At 36.3% G+C, this 19,909-nt stretch overlaps 1 protein-coding gene across 2 annotated transcripts in view; it reads right to left on the reverse strand.

Annotated features, from left to right (window-relative positions):
- LOC100544091 (VPS10 domain-containing receptor SorCS1) overlaps positions 1-19,909 on the reverse strand; it is a 271,928-nt gene that overhangs the window by 110,441 nt on the left and 141,578 nt on the right. The gene's annotated exons all lie outside the window — the stretch shown is intronic.

Genomic DNA, 19,909 nt, shown 5'->3' on the forward strand with positions numbered 1-19,909 from the left:
AAAGAAATGGGTAGGGAGGAGTGAAAGTGACATACAAATGAAACAAACTCCAATGGTGAGATTTGTTAAAATCTGGCAGAATTTTCAGAGAAGACAAGTTTCCTTGCCTAAAACATTACAACTTCTCTGTTATAGCAAATATCTTGCTTTGGCAGGAGAACATATTTGATAATGCTCTGGGTTCTTTGCATTTCCAGTTTCTATGATGCTGTGAATTAGAGATGCACTTGTTGCACAAAATTTCTGCACAGCAAAATCGCTTCCTAGCTTTGTCCAAGAGTAAAGAAACATGGCTTGCAGTTGTCAAAGCTACTTCTCTCTATGGGATTAATTGGTCTGCACTGCTGATGAATCAGAGAGGAATGAGAAAATTCTCTTACGCATCTCTGCATGAGAGAGAATATATAGGTTTGAATATTACAAAGAGATCATTTCGACAAGCGGGAAATAGTGCCCATCAGGTGTGAAAATGAAGTATCATGAATGAAAACAAGAAAAATTCTGAATATTTGCCTAGGAAGGTATTAAAGCCTTTAATCATTAGTATCATTTAAATTTAATTTCATTCATTTATTTAAGTATTGGTGCTGCTGTTTCCGATCCATCTTTAGATGAGTCTGAAATGAAAGGACCCATACCCATTTCTCAGAGTAAATTCCTACCTGGTTTAAGCACTGCAAAAACACACTTTTCATTTCTATGTCTTTAGTTAGGCAGGTGGAATTACGTACAACAACTTGTTACCTATGAATTATAGAGCACCATAAGTCTCGATAGACACAGATGTTAATTAGTTGTATGTGAAGGTATAAATACACCTATGTCCTTCATTACTGGATAACCGCCAGAGGCTTTTATCTATGTCTAGAAAAATGATTTGGCTTGTGACTTGGAAGGTTAGGTGTTTCCTTCAAACTTGCTAGAATTTAGTATCTTCAGTGACCTTAGACAAGTACAACTTGCCTTGCCATACTTTATCTTTAATGTAAAATAGGATAATATTCCCATAATAACCCTAAAGGCATGATCTCCTTTTGGTATTTTTTATCTACTTTTGAAATCTTACAATGAAAACATGCACCATTAAAATTAAACATTCATATTTTAATTTAATACTCTCAAATACACCAAGTATATCACTGAGGTGGATTCTAAACTGAAGATTACATGACAGAGGGTACACAGAAAGCATTAATATTCAAAGCATCAATATATAGACTATTTTCTTTCAATAAGTTATCTATCTAGCTTGTTAAGTCAAAAATTAACAGTGATGTTTATTAGTTACTTACTTTTTTTTTTTTACTGGAAAAAATTCTGGGACAATGTTTCTATAGTTAATGTTTATCAACGGAGTACCCTGAATCAGAAGTTATGTTTTTCTTACTTTTATGACTTCCTTTATAAGTGGATTCTGTTTATGTTAGTACGTGAAAATATCACAGCACAGCATTCATTTGGACTATAGTAACTAGAGCAGAAATAAGCACAAATCAATGGGCTTGATCCCAGCTCTTTGAAGTTAATAAGTCTTTTCATTGACTTTGGATTGTGCCTCTAAGGCAAGTTGTTAATCAAGATCCACTCTAGTTTCATATAACTCTTTTTACCTGCACGAGGAACACATCTGACCTCATCACTGCCATATCCAAGCACATCACAGTCTTAGCACGTTTTCTGTCATGCCACTCCTGTGAAGTGTGAAAGTGCTCTTATCTCCATTTCATAGAATTGGAATTGAAGCACAAACTGCTGTGGCTCTGAAGCACCTAATTCCTCATTCAATCAATAGAAGTTAAGTACCTAAACAGACTTACCAGCACCCATGACTTGGGCTTTAATCTGCTAACTACCTCCCCGAGCTATTCCTACTGTGTTTTCAGGTATCTATGGTCTCCAGAACTCATCTCTTGGCCACTGACCTGCAGTGACCAGCCAGTCTATACATGTGAAGTGTTTCAGAATACATGTTTTACTACATATGCCAATAGCAATAGAATTTTACACGTGGCAGAGTGTGCAGAACAGCTGTAGATTTACGTGAGGACATACAGAGAGTCATAATCAGGGGATGCAGTTGACCAATGACTCTCCAGCCATTAGTCTGGTTGTCAACTACGAGACCAACTTTCAGTGCTGGGACAGCATTCTCTGTATCATATCCTGCACTGAAATCACTTTGCAAAAATGTCCTAAAATGAAACGAAATACAACTAAGCAGTCACTACTAAAATCACATTCAGAGCCCCATGTAACTTATAAAATCACAGAATGGCTTGGGTTCAGAGTGACTTCAAACATCATTTAGTTCAAAACCTGACCAGATGAAAGTTAATTTAAATACAAGATGTCTGCATGCAAATAATCAAAGCTACAAATCTGAAAGATAGCACTTAATGGATGTGAAGCAGAAACTGACATCTGAATTTTTTTTCAAAATGAAAGGAAAAGATCCCGTGTATCTACCTGTATGAACCTTTCAGATCAGACCAGTAGTGTGACCCTGAAATTAATCCCCCAGATTTTCAGGAGAAATCTCTATAGCAAATCTCTATAGATCATTATATGGCACAGTTCATGGACTGATCTCAGAACACAGGGACTGAATTTTCTTTCAGTAACACTAAAACAGAATGTATGGTTCAGAAGTGCACCTAACGTACTCCAACCACTACAGAACATTCAGCCCTGAGTACCAGACTAGCATCTGTCTGAAGTCTAAATACCCATATTGTGGACGTTATCTCAGTGTCAACTACTTCATAACACAAACCTGCTTTCACAGAGCTGAACTGCACACCACACTAGCTTACATATTGCCTAAGTTGCCTGGAACATAAATGAGAAAGGAGAGAAAGTACAATTGATATTAATGTTTTTGTTGTTGCAGTGTAAGAAGTACACAGTAAATAAATTTTAGACTTTTCTTTGAAATAAATGAAGCCAATTTGTACTTTGAAGTAGCTATTACCCATTGACTTGATGTATTTGCTTATAAAGAAAATAAAAAGTGGACACACATTCTGAACACAAAAGCAAGGAAAATAAAACCAGCAGCAATAACAAAGAGAATCTAGGCTTAGAAGTCAAATATCTCATTAAGTCTTTAATATCCAACAATATCTCAGAAAGAAGATTAGAAAGAAACTACCATTATAAATTCCCACTTCACTGTAGGAAACGTACTGGATGTAAACTCCTTGAAGAAGGACCTATCTTCCCTCTTTGTTCCTGTAATGCCCTATACACCATATTGTTGCTTTCCCAGCTAATACAGGTTTCTGGATGAATATATTCTGAACATCAGAGAGGCCTTTACTCAAGAAAATGTATCTGTTAATGACTTGGAAAGAAGAAAGGAGAAACAGGTGACAAAGATTGCTTATGGCAGTAAAGTATTCATAATGAAAAAAAAACATCCACCAAAAACAAAAACAAAAACCAGCTATGGAGAGCTGTAAAAGGATTTCACAATATTGAATACCTGAGCAGTAAAATGACAGGTGATATTCAGCAATGATGTATGGGGGGGGTGGCAGGGGAAGATGGAGAAAGACAATCCCAAAGTAACAGACAGAACAATAGGCCCTGCATAATTATTTTATTTCAGGAGAGATTTATGTGGGTTTCAGCGTAAAGCCCTATGAAAACACAAGCTCCTTTCTCAGATTCTGTCAAAACCACTCAAATACAGTAATAGGAATTACTAGGAAATAAACAGATTGGTAAATAATCCTATTAGGTCATTGGACAATGTTCTCACATTTTAAACACTGGGTGTTGTTCTTGTTCCTCCATCTTAAAAAAAAAAAAAAAGTAGTAGCGTAGTAGTATAAAACACAGAAGAATAATAAGAGTGTTTGAAGAATGGAACAAAACATTTTTCATAGAAGCAGCAAATAAATGAACTATTCAACTTGCAAAGGAAATAAATGAGAGGCAATTTAACCACAGCCTACAGGACTGTGGATGGCCTGGAAGTGCCTACTGAACAATTATTCAACCTTCCATAACACAGAAGTCCGAGTCTCAAATGAAACAGTAAGAATGAGATCCAAATCACAGGCAGTTCCTGGATTTTTACCTGTTTAAGCCACAGAATTCACTGACATAGTATGTCGTAAACGTCAAAACTTTATCCTAACAGACAAAATTAACAGATATATTCTGGGAGAACATATCAATCCAAAAATACTAATATTGTCTCAGGAATCGGAGTTAGAAATTGTTGAATTCTGGAAAAATATAGAGGGAAATATTATTATGTACTCACATTGTTCTGACACTTCCCTCTCAACTGAGAGATTCAGTTTGATTTAACAAGGCTGTTCTCATGGACATCATTGGAGAGTGAATAAAAATTATACATGATAGTAAGATTACCAGCACTGGTAGTCCGATCTAACAATTTGTATGTAGAGAATTGGGTTCACTGTTTTTTATCTTGACAGTTTTTAAACTGTCTGATATTACCACTACAAAATAAAGTGACTAATACAGGAATAAAGAGGAATATTTCTTTGCCTCTTGCTACTAGCAAAAGCCCATACTAAAGGTAGACCAAACCATGCAGTGTCTCTGGACTGGTTTATTGCTGTCTTTTGTTAAATTAAATGAAGAATGGAGTCAGTCAAGACTCTTCTGCAGAAGTAACTGTTCTCTGTTCAGATCAGTGCTCAGCAATGATCAGAATATGCTTAGTCACATCAGGCACAGCAAGCACATGCTGTGTTTCCTCATGCAGATGGATTAGTTTTTTTCTCTGTCAAATAAGTCAATAAAGTTGACACAGGCTTTTGCACCCAAATGCAAGGCGCCCAGTAATCACTGACCTCTGAAAAGGAAGAAACTCATTTGCTTTTCCTTGAGGTGACAAATGAACACAGAACATAATTTATAGACCTTATTGCTTCACACTTTTTTCACCCTTTTCTGGTGTTAACTCTTCAGGGCAGATTCACATGACAATTATGTGTATTTTTGCTGTCCAAGAAGATCCTGTTTATGTTTATAGAGATAAAATTGTGATACTTGTATGGCTGCCCCAAATGCCAGATTTAGCAGCTTAGTTAGAACTAGTTTAGAATCCTTCTCAATCTTTACTTATTTTATTTCACCCAGTTCTGGTGCATGAAGACATCTGAGTTATATCACCCGATCAGAAATAGGGATGATATGCAGATCTGAACAAATTTACTTAAAGAATCTTCACCCTCCTCACTCATTACATGTTTCATATATAGATCCATACGAACAAGTAACATTTCTCATAAGAAAAGAGGAGCGCAGAGAAGTAAAACAGGAAATCCGAAAGGAAGAACAAATCAGAGTATTCACTACCCAAATTCTCGAAATACTTGCATTTTTTCCCAGCTTCCCTACACGCCAGTTACATAATTTTAGAAGTTTACTGAATTTTTTTTTAAACACACAATGATTGCAGGAGTATAAGCACAACAGAGTCTCAGCGTAATTCAATGAAATTTCTGCCAGTTTACGTATCACTTCTGAATTTGGATTGTCATTTACATGCCATGAAGACTGCGTAAAGAGAGAACCTGATTCCGTAGATTCATCAATGAATTTCAAACCAATGTGCTTTGCTTTTAAATAATAAAAACAGTTTACGAATTAAGGTTTACAAAACCTAGCAAAAGAACTGAAATGAAATAAATTGAAAAAATTAACTGCTTTGGTCATGACATTCCAATATAAATGCAGAGATACTGTAATGAAAATTAGACCATCTCCTCTCACAGGACTGAGTTGCTGAAAGCAGTAAGTAGTTGCAAGAGCAAGTAAATTAGGGACAAAATTACCGAAAAGAAATAATTCAAGCATTCATTTGGATATTAATAGAGAAAGAGGAGAGTGAAGCCTCTGCAAAATTAAGCAAACTTTATTCATAGATTAACTTCAACTGCTGTAGAACTATGCTATGAGTAAAGCCACCAAAATTTAGTCCTCATCTTTGTTTTAAATAAATTGGCTAACAGTATTAACACCTAAATGAAAACATGAAATGAGCTGGAGTTGGCAGTTTTGAAGCTGTCTCTAACGTCAGCTAAAAGACAAGGTTAGTTGCTGAGTAATTTCATTAAAACACCATTAAAATAATATGCCAATAATTCAACCACAATACTGTAAAGTGTTTTATTGCCAGAAGTTCACGTCAGCTCAGAAAGTGCAGTAATTCTGCAGGGAAATAATAGATTTCAGTGAAAGAATTATACTTTCCAACTCAAAGCTTTCAAACAATGACCTAGTTTGGAATAGTCTCAGAAATGAACAAATTAATAGAAGAGGTCAAGTTGCTTTGCAACTATAACTCAGTAACTTAAGAATACAGAGGTACTTATTCATGAAAAGACATAATTCAATCTTATAAAATCAGTTTGCTCTTTGCTGAGATGGAGGCAATATACTCCAAGTTCCCCCTGAGTAAAATTAGATCCATGACCAATAGATAGAGTAACTTCGCTCCAAACTAAATCCACACCTGGACAGTGAAAACCCTAACATAATCTTTTCCCAAGAGCACACAGAAAGTCCATAACCAGTCAGATATCATGTTCCTCAAGCCACGGCTGTTCATAGACAAGAGACATGATGTGGTAAAAGATTCAGATGGTGAATTCATCTCGTTTGCACACATGAAAGATTTAATGCTCATTGAGCGATAATACATTCTCCTGTCAGCAGAATGTTAGATGGCAAAGGGCTATCACTTAGGAGGGGAAAAAATTATAACCTGCCAATATTTTTGAGTGCTGGGATTGTACAGTATTCCTAACAGAAATATCGTTAAGAATAGCATTTGGCATCATGATAAATGTGGTTTGAAATAAAAAGCTGGCTAGTAACTGGAAAAAAGAATCAATTTACCTGTTTCTGTATTAGCGCAGAAGTTCACTATGGGCCAGAAGTGACAGCAAAGAAAAGCAGCCAATGAAATCTCTCTTTTTTACTAGCTGCAGGAATAACCCTGGGTTGTTATATGAGACAGAAAATTTGAAATCACATAACAACACTAACATACCAAAAATAAAATAAACGCTTTGTAACTCTTCCTTATGCAAGCTTCAGTCAGTAACAAAAAATAGTAACTTCCAATAACCTGATTCTGTCTTCAGTTATACAGAATAATATCTTTATTATCTAAAATATTCTCAAAAGGAAAAAGAGACAGTATGAAAATTTTCCCTTTGGGAATATGTCTGCCACTGTGATATGCACACAGTCAGAAAACAATTTGTATACACATGTAGAAGGTATCACAAAATAAGTGAAATGTCAGCAGTTCTTCTGTCCAAAACGTCCTGTTTAAAAGTTTTGGAGGAATATGTATACAGTAGAGATTGTATCCTTTTTTAACAATACGTTCTTCTGAGTGGCCAAGTGCAGAGCACTGAAATACTAATGAAACCCCACCACACATACTACTCAGGAAAAAAAAAAAAAAGAATAAAAATAAAGATATTTCACCAGTTTCAAAGGGCTATCTATTTAAGCAATGAATGGAAAACACCACCAGCTGCTCTGTCAAATACTTTTTAACTTTTGTTTCTAGAAACCAGACAGTCATGTTACCCTCTGCACTGAAAAGACACGTGTAGACCACTGATGAATTCAAACATTGGCTGAACATAATGTCTTCCTTTCACTGTAGAACTTAATATAAATACACAGTTTTATATTATAAGCTACCTAATCCTCCATCGTATGCCTCTTAGCCCATTTTGGGCTGAGCACAATATTTGGAGTCCCCTCCAGATATTTTTAAATGGATTTGTTTTGATAGTTTAAAAAAAGCATTCCAGTAAATTGTGAGCTTTAAAAAAAAAAAATCCATTTCTGATTCTTCTTCTTGAATAGAAGGTCAGTGCAGGCCTCTGTTTCCTCTTCTCATATTGACTGAAATAATTAACAGTTTGTAGTTAAGGAAAGAAAATAAAAGGTTTTAATTTTCTCAATATTCAAACATTTAAGTTAAACAAAGACTTTTTTTCATGTTGAGCAATGCTTTCAGTTTTACAACTATTGCTATGATTTTCATTGATAATAATCATCTTCATATTCAGCTGACATTTCAGCGTTTCTTTTGAAAAAAGAGACACAGTAATAGATTTTCATTAATATTTCATGTGGTCTGAATGCCAACGACTAAGTTCTAGTGACTTCTCCATCTTGAACAAAGAAAACCCAAACCAGTACTAATATATTAACTACATTAATGAACCATCGCTGTTATTGTTGTTCAGCTTTCTCTACTTTGTCTAATCCCACACTAATGCATTCTCTCAATATGCTGTATGAATTTTCATAGTAACAAAACCCCAGGTATAGTGTTGGGTCGATAATAACCACTTCTTACTCTGAACTCCAGAAAACTGAAGCATCAACTGGGATCGAATTGATCGTGTTTCTACCAAAATCCAAAAGAGGGCAGTGCACGCACACACAGCCTGTCTCACTACTTGCAGCTCATCAGCTTGGGGACATTCATCAACTGAACATGTTGCTACCCTACAGCCTTTTCTATCTGTGGCTAAGTGTTGGTAGAATCTCCAAAGTTCCTCACCTTAAACCAGACTTAGACCAAAGATTCTGCTACTTCTTTTTCCATTAAAGGTAAAGAAGCTCATTTATCTTCACTTCTCTTTCTGTGCTGCTGACCCAATATTTGTGGGCTGGACTGTGACTAGAAACATCAGCCTTCATCTTCCCAAGAGTGGGCTGCAATCCCAGTAGCTAGGGTGAGTCCTTAAAATACATGCCTTGCTTTGAGCCAGTATCTTTTAAATAAACCAGGAAAAAAGATGACATGGGAAAACAAGTCCCTTTTTAACGCTTTTTAAACCTTAGCTTTTTAAAACACAGCTTCCACTCCTATTGCTTATGAATTAAACAAAAATAAAGATTCTACATTTTGTCCTTGTGTTAATGGAACTAGCATCTTAATGAGGTCTATAAAAAAGAAAAACTCTCAGTTGCATCATCCTTACTCATACAAAAAAAAAAAGTAATGCTAAAATAATAAATAATATATTTCTGTAGTATGCCTTAACAGATTACTGCTGGATGTTTCAGAGCTACTTTTGCTCTGTAGAAATTATAAACGAATTTATAACTTCTGTGATTTAGATAGGCAGAGACCTCTGGAAGTTCATTTACTCCAAACTCCTGCTATGTACTAAGCCAGATTCAAAGGTACAGAGTGATGCTCAGGCCTTTCTTCTGACAATTTTTAAAGGATAGAGATTCCACAAACTCTTCAGGAACATCCAATTTGAAACTGTCTAGTTTCCATTTGGGGTTAACATTATAATACCAATGAGGTTCAGAACAAATGAGAACATCTTCAGTTTTATATTCCTCTTACCTTAAAGGTCCATTTAAGCTCAGTAAATGTTTTGCTCACGTGATTTATTTTTGCGTTGCCAACAGATCAAGCAGAACATTTGTGAGTTACATTATATTGCATCTTTACTCCCCGAAAGGCACTGAAAAACACCCTAAAGGCAGAGGAACTGATGCACCCTTGGCATTTAAGTTTACAGGCTTAGTGCAGACTGTGAAGTGTACTCCATTAATGGCGTACAAGCAGGGATAGCTTGGATGAGGAAAAAAAACCTCACATACTGAAGGCGGATGGTCAGACAGCTGCAAAGGAGGTTTTGACTTCCATCAACAGGAAACCAGGACTTTACATGGCCTGAGAAATGACCTGAATATTCACTTTTTATAAAAACAAAACTTTTCATGACTTACATGACATTTCTTGAGTCCTTTCTAAGTGTGGGTCTCTTGTGTTTGGTCACACATAACGAAAGGGTTTCATTTTATATAGTTCTGGATAAATAGCTTGTTCTCATGTTATGACATTGAAGAGAGAAAAAAAAATCAAAGCCATACCTGTTTTATTAATCGGTTTCATTGCCTGGATTTGAGGAACAGAAATGTCATCTTATTCTTTTGTCACTGATTTATGTATATAATCAGAAAGTGTAAATATCTACTTACTGACTGGTTGTCAGACACAGAAATCTAGGAGAAATAATAATCACTATGTTTCTTTGCGGGAATGGTTAACCTGATTTCACTCTTAGATTGCTTTATAGAAATAGTTTCAGTACTTCACTGTCACATTATATTGCATCTATACAAAAAAGCCAAGAATGGAGCGCCAACACACTGGGTGCTACACTGCCTTGGGCTAGCTCTTAGCTTGCAATCTATATCACCATCCTTTCTACACCCCTTCAATTGTTGTGTTTTTGACCTGGTGATGTGCTTACCGGATTAGACACTGCTGGAGTTTGAGGTAAAAATAAAATGTTACTCTGTTGTGACTTTGAGATACGAGAGAAGACAGTTACTATGACCACATGCTTAGATCCTCTGGCTGGTAACTACAAAGGTAAGATGTCATTCACATGCTGTGGGAAATTTCAAATAAATTGCAAATTTTGTGCATTTTTTTCCTACATTTTAATCACCTTTTAGGCTCTGAGACTGTGGTTAATCATCTCCAAACACTATTTGGAATAATGTTTCATCTAAATCAGCCAGCCACAATGCTAATTTGATTTGTACATCCTGATGTAAATGTATGGAACCCTGTCTACTTAATGTGAAGTTCCCGAAATAAACTTGCTTCTCTTCAGTTACCTCTCAACAAACCCTTTAGAAGGAATCTCTGGATCTCAAATATCCACATAAAACATGGAAAAAAGAGAAAATTTCATTTCGGTTTTGTCTCTGTAAAACTCAGACAACAATTCTGAGGACTGAGATGTGTTTGAAACTTTGTCTCTAGATGTCGTCCACAAGAACCTCAAGAAAAGCTCTTTTTCTTTTTTATAGGGGTGATTTCCATAGTAAACGTGAAGACACGGAAGAGTATCTTTAGCTGAGATAGAGTAAGGATGGCAGGCTCACAGTCTTTAAGAAGTCTCAGAATGCACGTGTTAGTGAGCTGAGATTGGCCTTTTCAGCTATACCTGAGCCATATAAGAGAACAGTGTACAGCTTGAAGGCCAGTGAAACCTACAAAGAGGTCAAGTATTATGGAGGCACTGTGAGAAGCCCCTGTGATTCACTCCCTGTGATTCTACTTAATGCTGAAAATAGAACTCACCAGGCTCAGCTCCTAATCACACAATGTAAACATTATTAGCTCCAGGAGCAATCAGTTCAGAGGGCAGGAACATGGAAAGACAAGGCTTCTGGTTTTCTATTTTGAAATCTTCCTCAAATCAAACTCTGGATTCTTCTCTCTTCATTCCACCGCCTATTTTGATCTAATTTAGCAGCCTGACTTGGAATTAAATCTCAGTGTTTCCAATTCATTATCTTCTTCCTCTCCTTTCATATGCACTTGACATAAAAAAGCTTCACTTTTAAAAACATCTATTCCTTAAAATTTAAAGCAAATACAGTAGAAAATTCTATTCTGAAATAAAATCTGACTCATAACAAATACGGTATTTGATAATTGCATTTAGAAAAGAAAGAATCAAAGACAGCAAAATATCACAAAAGTTACAGTAGTATATGCACTTTTTTTTAGAGAGTGCAATCTAGTTCAACTATTAATCCTTTGTTCTTTTGCAACAGATGTTCTGCACTGCAATGAACAGGGAAAAAAAGTTGTAAGCTGTAAGAATATTACAGCAACTTCCATAGAGGAGAAAAGAAACCTGAGCTTTGTAGAGATCTGTAATACAATGTATTCATTCATATTGCCAGTACCTTGTTCTGCTGCACAGTAAGGCATTTCTATCGTTAAAGAATCTCATGAGATTATTTAGTTAATTTTCACACCAACTTTGTGGTGGAGAAGGAAAATGCACATATCAAGAGGGAAAATGATTTGGACGAACACCTCTAATCAATCAATGGCACACACAAAAAAATTAAAGAAGCTACCAACACTGTGTGTTACAAAGAACATCTTCCAAATACTGGGCTCTAAGGGTTGATAATCCTAAACAAAGAAAGAAGCATCTTGGCCTAAAAGTATGGCAATCTGAGCAGAGCTACAAACGGGACAGGGAAAAGAGGCATACCAAGAGATTAATTTTTCCTTGCAGGGTGAGGTGTTGATAAATTCACCATCTATATGCTTTTTTGGTTGTTGTTTTTTTTTTTTTGTTTGTTTTTTCTTTGTGATATCCCTAGGATGCACTTGAAAATCCAGGGTTTACACCCCAAAAGGCATTGAAAACACCCTAAAGGCAGAGGAACTGATGCACTCTTGGCATTTAAGTTTACAGCTTAGTGCAGACTGTGAAGTGTACTCCATTAATGGCTTACAAGCAGGGATAGCCCGGATGAGGAAAAAAAAAAACTCACATATTGAAGGCGGATGGTCAGACAGCTGCAAAGGAGGTTTTGACTTCCATCTACAGGAAATCATGACTTTACATGGCCTGAGAAATCAATCATTTCAGCATTTCCAGTCTATTTTTATTAGGCCTCATAAACAAAAAAAAAATTTATCAAGCATACAGGGAGACTAGTCTGAAGTGAACAAAGCTGTCACCTTAAGTGAATAAAGGAAGCCTCATTATATCTTTCATAGCCCTCTTTTTCACTTACACCTGTTTTTTCATTTCTCCTCTTTTGTACCTCCCTACCATAAGATTCTCCCCTAGTGAGAGAGGTTCTCAGGTGGCTCATTTTTTTCAGTCAGTCTCTACATATGCTTTAAAATAATATTGCATTAAGGGCAATTATGCCCCTACAAGAGAGAGTTGAAACTCACTGTTATGTGCTGTTATGTTAGACAGAAAGAAGTAGGGAAATAGAGGTGCAATCAGAGGAATGATAATAACAGACTAACTACGGGAATGAAGATAAATGAGCTGATTGGTACACTTTTTAGCCTCTGAAATATATTAAGGATAAATTACTTTGGCTTTCCTTCATCTCTTCATAAATGGGAAGCATTGAGAGAGATAGGGAAAGCAACAGGACCACGGACTCACCTTCATATTTTTTGCACAGAGAGACTTCTTGCACCTCTAGTGTTGTATCAGTGCATGTCATAATAACTAGAAATCTATTTTACCTCTACTTGGCCTTCACCCCTGACTCTTATCACATTCAACTCCATTATAGCGTAGAGTCCATTTCCTTGTGTCAGGAATACTTGAAAAAAGCAAGAGAAGAGATGAGAACAGTGATGAGCTGCAGCCATGAATTTAAAAAAATGTTAATATAGTAAACAATTTTAAATTGCAGTGTGGATCATCTGCTGATGGTCTCTGCTATAGCCCAGCTATGCCAAGCCTAGACAGATGGTCAATTCACCAAACACTTTGTTTTCATAGCCAACTGTTTCAAGCCATGCCATTTGCCTCTGGCCAGCCCTGGCACCTGTGTGTCACTGCGCTATTTAATATTTCAGAGGCTCTTATTCATGTCTGAAAAAGAAATCATGAGGAGGGGAGATCACAGAACAATCTGCACCTCAGACTGTGAGCAGAATTGCGCTGCTGGTGCCAAAGAATATTATTTGTGTCTGGTCACCCATGTTCCTCCATTAAAGGTACTCAGCCCTCCAGTCATTACAGATGCTCTCATCTTATTTCACTTGAAGCCCACTGGCAGAAAAAGTTCAAAAAACAGAGCTGACTTTATCCAAAGCATTTAAACCAGGCCACCAGTTCTCAGGTTGGCACAAGCGCTTCCAGCAAGAAGAGTGCTAACGACCTACAGAAAACCAAAAGTATCCTTGAAAAGTTGAATTGGTTAAAATCAAATAAACAGACAAACAAAAACTGATCCTTTTCCTTTACGTTTTGTCTCAATCAGCAAAATTCTTGAGACTGCTTCATTACAGCTGGTGGCATTATGCCTGTCTGAGGCAAGTACAAGATCCTTTCATGCCTGCTGCTTTCCATTCTGAAAGCATGAATTAACCTTAGCAGAAAGCTTAACAAGACAGAACTTAGAGTACTCAGTTGTTCTCCGGGATATGTGTTCGCTAGCAAGAGGAGGAAGGGAAAAAAAAAGTATTTTGACAAAAAACAATTCACGTTTCAGTAAAACTAAATATTATATATAGTAAAAAAGCAGAAAGTTCACAGTATTTTCTGCAACAATGAATGCTATTTTTCAGATAATGAAGCTTTCTATTTATTTTGTTCTTAAAGTTTATAAAGACTCATAGAATTTACAATATCTGAAAAATACAAATATGGCTCCAGATAATAAAAAAACTAATACAATGCAGTATGTATTTACTTTTGGGATATTTTAGTGGGGAAGAGAGGACGTTTCATTAGATAACATTTTCATTATTTTTAAATGTTTCATTAGGGTCAAGAAAATTTGTTTCAGAAAAAAAAAATCTTCCCAATTTGAAATGATTCTATTGACTGAAAATTTTAGAAAAAGGCACTTACATCACAAGTCTCCTGATAAAATCAGGAGAGTTGGCACCACAGTTTCCACACTGACAGATACTTCTTTTCTCTTGGGAGATAGCTACACAATCCAACAACAGTTCTTAGTGATATTTTTCTACTATATTTAAATGGAATTGCTTTCAAGTAATTATCTTCCAACACAGATCTCTGCAACAGACAGCGATAATAGCTCAGCATACCTTTGCTGGATCAATATAAACTTTGGTATCATGCTTCTGGTTCTGATACTTCAATTTTCACGTGCTGATACAGAAAAGAATAAGTACACAGCCTGATTTCAACAAAGATGAAGTTCTTGCTTGAGATTATGGATCAGTTTAGATTTTCTCACCCCACAATGGTCATCAAAACAACGTAGGGAGAAGGAACAGAAATTACTTTGTGCTGAGTTCTCCAGCAATGATAAAAGTGAGCAATGGATAATGGTGTTGAAAGTACTCTTGGGGCTCAACAGAAAGAAAAAAAAAAGTTTCCTGCTCTCCCCTGCTCATCTCTCACCTGTACCAATCCCATCTGGTAGTGTAAGAGAATTGCAAGAGTAAGTGAGAGATACCTCCCAAAAAAGTAGGACATGAAGTTGTGGCAACCAGAGGTAAAGTAAGTTGCCCAAGAACCCCCTTTAGTTTTAACAAATTGGTTCAATAAATCAGAACAAACATTTCAACCAGCATGCTGATCCTGCCCTGTGCCACTGAGGTTGATTTCAAGACTGATACAGAGAAATTATTCTACAGTTAAGGTTGGTCCAATGTGAGAAAGATAAACTCAGGCTCTGGACAACCAGCAAAGACCAAAGACAGCGTAACATAATTTCTCTCTGCTAGCTACAGTGGAGGAGACAAACATGCATGGAAAAACTGCAAAAGACAAGCACAGGGTCTCCCAGCCTTATCAGAAAATCTTGATTCCCCAATGTTGTGATTGCAGTTCAAGATTTCTTCAGACTATGGCATGAATCATAGAAACATTTGAGTTAGAAGAGACCCTTAAAGGCCATCTGATCCAACTCTTCTGCAGTGAAAAGGGACACCCACAGCTCCACCACGTGCTCAGAGCCCCTCCAGCCTGATCTTGAATTTAAAGAAACAGAGTAACATTCTCAGTCTGTTTTCATGTACTACCATCACCCATCAGGGCTTCCAACACCTCTCTGGGCAACTCATGCCAATGCTTCACAATCGTTATGAAGTTTTCTTCTACCATTAACCCATTTCCAGGCTTCAAGTTCCCTGCCTTTAGCCTAGCTGTTTTTATCCAGGGGGAACGCTCATATGAATGGACATTCTTACGCATCAGCAAGCACTCCTTTCCCAAACGTTGAACTGATAGGACACTACCCCTTACATTTAATTCCAAAGCACTCCCTACATGTTGGCTTTACAGAAGCTGTATGCTTTGCTTCATTTTGGTTTCTTATATGGTAATTCTGAAATGTTCTTTACAATTTCTCCTGAGTTGAGTTTTAAATTTTTCCTTTGACTGAGAACAAAGCACAGCTTCAGAAATTATTTCTACAGCTAGTTCTCTTTATGCTCATTTATCTGATTTGCTTCTCTCCAAAGCATTTTTGTATTAATGCATTAATTTCATAATCACTTCAAATTATGTTCCATGTTGCATGAACAATTGGGGAATTAGCATCTGCTTACAAGTTGTTGGGCTGGCTTTTTATTTTTGTTGCTGCAGTCGATGAACTCAAATTATCCATACCAAATGTGCCTGTGAAAAATTCAACCTCCAACAACAAATAATTCTCTTTACTTTCTGTATTGGTTTTTGTTAAGCAAATTCAGCACAGTCTGTTAAGCATTAACACAAAACACTTTCTTTCATTATCAACAGAGTTTTGGTATAATGGTTGAAGTTCTATGTATGTAGAGTTATCCTGTAACAATCTCACACCATCCTTCACACATTGATCTAGGTAGAAGCTATGTTAAATCTTTCTGTCTTACTGTTATCCTCTGGTAACCATTATACCAGATCTCAAATGGAACCAGAGTCATAGACCACTTGTGATATATAAGCAACTTTAACATATGCATTAAGCAAGGCACTCTATTCCACTGACAAAGAGTTAGTACAGCTGTTTTTTCACATAGAGGCTTCCTGAGCCTCTTCATATCTGAAAGCTGTTCTGGGTCATATCCAGATGCTGAAAGAACAAAATATTTCCTCATAGCATTTAAATAAAAGTGATGAAATGGATATGATGCATCAATCTGCAGAGCTTTTCATACTACTTCATGTTCAGTCCTCGTTCTAGTTTACACTTCAGATGTTTAAAGCAACAGAGCAACATTCTCAGTTTGTCTTCATGTACTACCACTGTAGACATGATCAATTTAGTCCAAAACAGAGAGAAAAACAAAAGAGAACCCAAGCTGGTGAAAAAATCTACTTACACTAGCAAAGCTTTATTAGAACTTAATTATATTCTTACAAGTTGAACCATTCAAAGCTGTACGCTTTCTACCTTCATCACCGAGCATGCAGGTTCATCAGTGGGATGAAAAGCAGCCTTATCTTTCTTATAAATATATATAGATCTCTGCACTGACTTTGCAGAACTACTACAGCAAGCTACACATACATTAATTTGTCATCTTCAATCAGAGCTTAAAGATTGAATTCACCTGCCTGTCTCCAGAGACATCCTGAGAAATGCTGATGAAAAGTTTAATCTCTGCCCCCTCTTGGCTTTTTAATAGCATGATTAATGCTTTCAGCAGTAACACAGCTGTAGGGCTTTGCAAGAACACGTTCTTGCACAATAGACATTCCAGTCAACAGATCTTCTATAACATCTCCTAGAACCAAACCAGGTAAAGCACTGCTGGATTTTTGGACAAATAACATCAGAGCATAATAATATCACCTGATCTTCTTAATATACAGCAAATAAAGAGAAGGATAAAAGCCTATTTCCATTTCAATCTTGATGTTTTTGTTGGGGTTTGTTTGTTTTTAAGGAACTCAAAATGGTGCATACTTTAAATTGACCTTGTAGCTGACCTTACTAAAATAAAATCATACTCATTATTAGACAGCCAAAAACCATTCAGAAGCAACCCTAGAAAAGTGAAGAACGGGACTAATCATACTTTTCAGCAGTTTTAAAATTAATTCTCTAAAGTGTTACTAAATTTTACTAAAATTTATGGTATTTTTCCTTTAGTAACTTGATGTGATTTTGCAGTCAAAGTTTAAAAAAACACCTGCTTCTACTTGGAATTCTTTGAGAGCTAGAATTGTCCTTCTGTACCATACTTCATGTAAAGTATTTGAGTCTCTGCTCACCAAACTCCAATTAATATTTGAAAGGCTGAGGCACTAATGACTTCAAGTAGTGCTATTACTCATGAGATGACAAAGGAAAGTTAGACTCAGTCTGTAATGCTTTAATGATTTCAAACAACTGGGAATGTTAAGCCATGCGATAATTCACTCGTAACTTTGGAGATTATGGAACAAATTGAACTCAATCAACTAGCTGACTTCAAAGATACAGATGTAATTTTGTTATCAGAAGCCAATGATCAGTATCAGTTTCAGCTGTACAGATAACTCATGCAACAATGGCTGTTGACTGCCAATGACTGCTAATGAGAATTTGATCAATAACAATTCTGAGGTTGCCAATCAGGCTGGGACTGCTCTAAAGACAGAAAAAATAAGTCAGGAATGATTTTGTCATCAGCTACAGCCAATTACAGATTTGCCCATTTCTTCCTTAATATCCAATATGTATTGTTCAGTTGTATCTGTCCTTCCCAATCTCTGCATTAAAAACTACAATAATCACAAAAATTAGATGCTTACAGCTACTACGTTATAGGATTCTTTGAGATGCCTACTAGTTAGTTGTTATTTCCATAAAGCCTAATGGATACTAGGTCAGAGAAGAGCTACCATTCCTAATACTCATGCAGCCTCAAGCAGAATCATACATTCCCCTCATTTTCTTGCACTATTTCCTGGGGAATATACATCAGATATAGACTAATATTAACATCCAGATCTTTCAGTTGCTCAGTGGTGCAGATAAGGTTAGCTGTTTACAGACTCTTAATAATAGTTCTACATTTGTACATAAGGTAAACTTAAGTTTTATAATTTCTTATTCCAGCAAAAACAACTCTTGGGTCATTCTGGCCACTGGCAATACTGTCTCTACTGCCACAGAGAACAACAGGGTGAAGCACAACTGATTTCTTTCTAAGATCTTTAGCATCTCAGTTAAAAAAGTGCCCCAAAAATACCATTTCAGATGGCAGTATGCCCTATAAATAAACAAAACAAGACAGAATAAACCAGTGATGGAAAAAACATGTTCCAAAAACATTTCAGAGAGATGACACAAACGTAAGAAAAAATGGAAGTGTGAGGGGACTGGATAAGAAGTGGTAGAGACTGGCGCAGTCAGAGAGAAACAGACTGGCCAAAAAAAAAAAAAAGTCAAGATTATTTTTTGCTGAGCAAAGAAATAATACATTTAAATTGTCACATAAACAAATTAAAATACATATATTCTTCCTGACTACAGCGGATCATCACATAGTGCTCAGGATTACAAGTTGTGGGATTTAAAAAAAAAACCATTATTGAATCTTGTGAAGACTCTATTTCATATAATTACTTAATGTTCTTGAGTCTCCCACATGGCATTTACCACCTTCATCATCTGATTTGACACTGTAAAAAAAAACTAGAATACACTGAATTAAGAGCTAGGAACGTGACAAATAGCAGATTTTCTCAGGGATTTTCATTGAATAGTTTATTTGAAAAGTGTTTTCTTAATCAGCTCTTATGACAATATTCTATTGTACTTGATCCATCAAAGTGTCAGAGATGTCTTTTTACCCATTTCCCCAAATTCTAAAAGATAACAGTGTGCCCAACTGTTAAAATTCTAAAGAAATGATTAGCATTTCTACAAATATTTCTAGTCAGTTGAAAAGCTTAACTGATCTGTATTTTAGAGATAATTGGCATCAAATTTACATCCTTCTCATATTTACACCTATCTACCAGTGATCTCTATAGATCCAATGTTCTCCAGCAAATTAGCTTGGAGATGAGAAGGTTTCAGTGAGATCTCACTGCAGCCATCCAGTACTTCAGGGGATTATAACAGGAGGGAGACCAACTTCTTACATAGTCTAATAGTGATGGGACAAGAGGGAATGGCTTAAAATTAAAAGAATCATGGAATAATTAGAGTTGGAAGGAACATTTACAGGTCATATAGTCCACCTCCCCTGGAAAGGAAAAAAAAAAAAAAAAAAGAGGAACAATCTAGGTTAGATGTCTGGAAGAAATTTTCTTTCTCAGAGGATGCTGAAGCTCTGGCACGCACAGGTTTCCTGGTAAGGTTGTGGATGCCTCATCCCTAGAGGTGCTCAATATCAGGTTGTATGGGGCCCTGCGCCTTGATACGATGGAAGCAACAAGCCTATGGCACAAAG

Source organism: Meleagris gallopavo, chromosome 8 (genome assembly GCF_905368555.1).
Source record: "Meleagris gallopavo chromosome 8, MGAL_WU_HG_1.1, whole genome shotgun sequence".
NCBI lineage: Eukaryota > Metazoa > Chordata > Aves > Galliformes > Phasianidae > Meleagris > Meleagris gallopavo.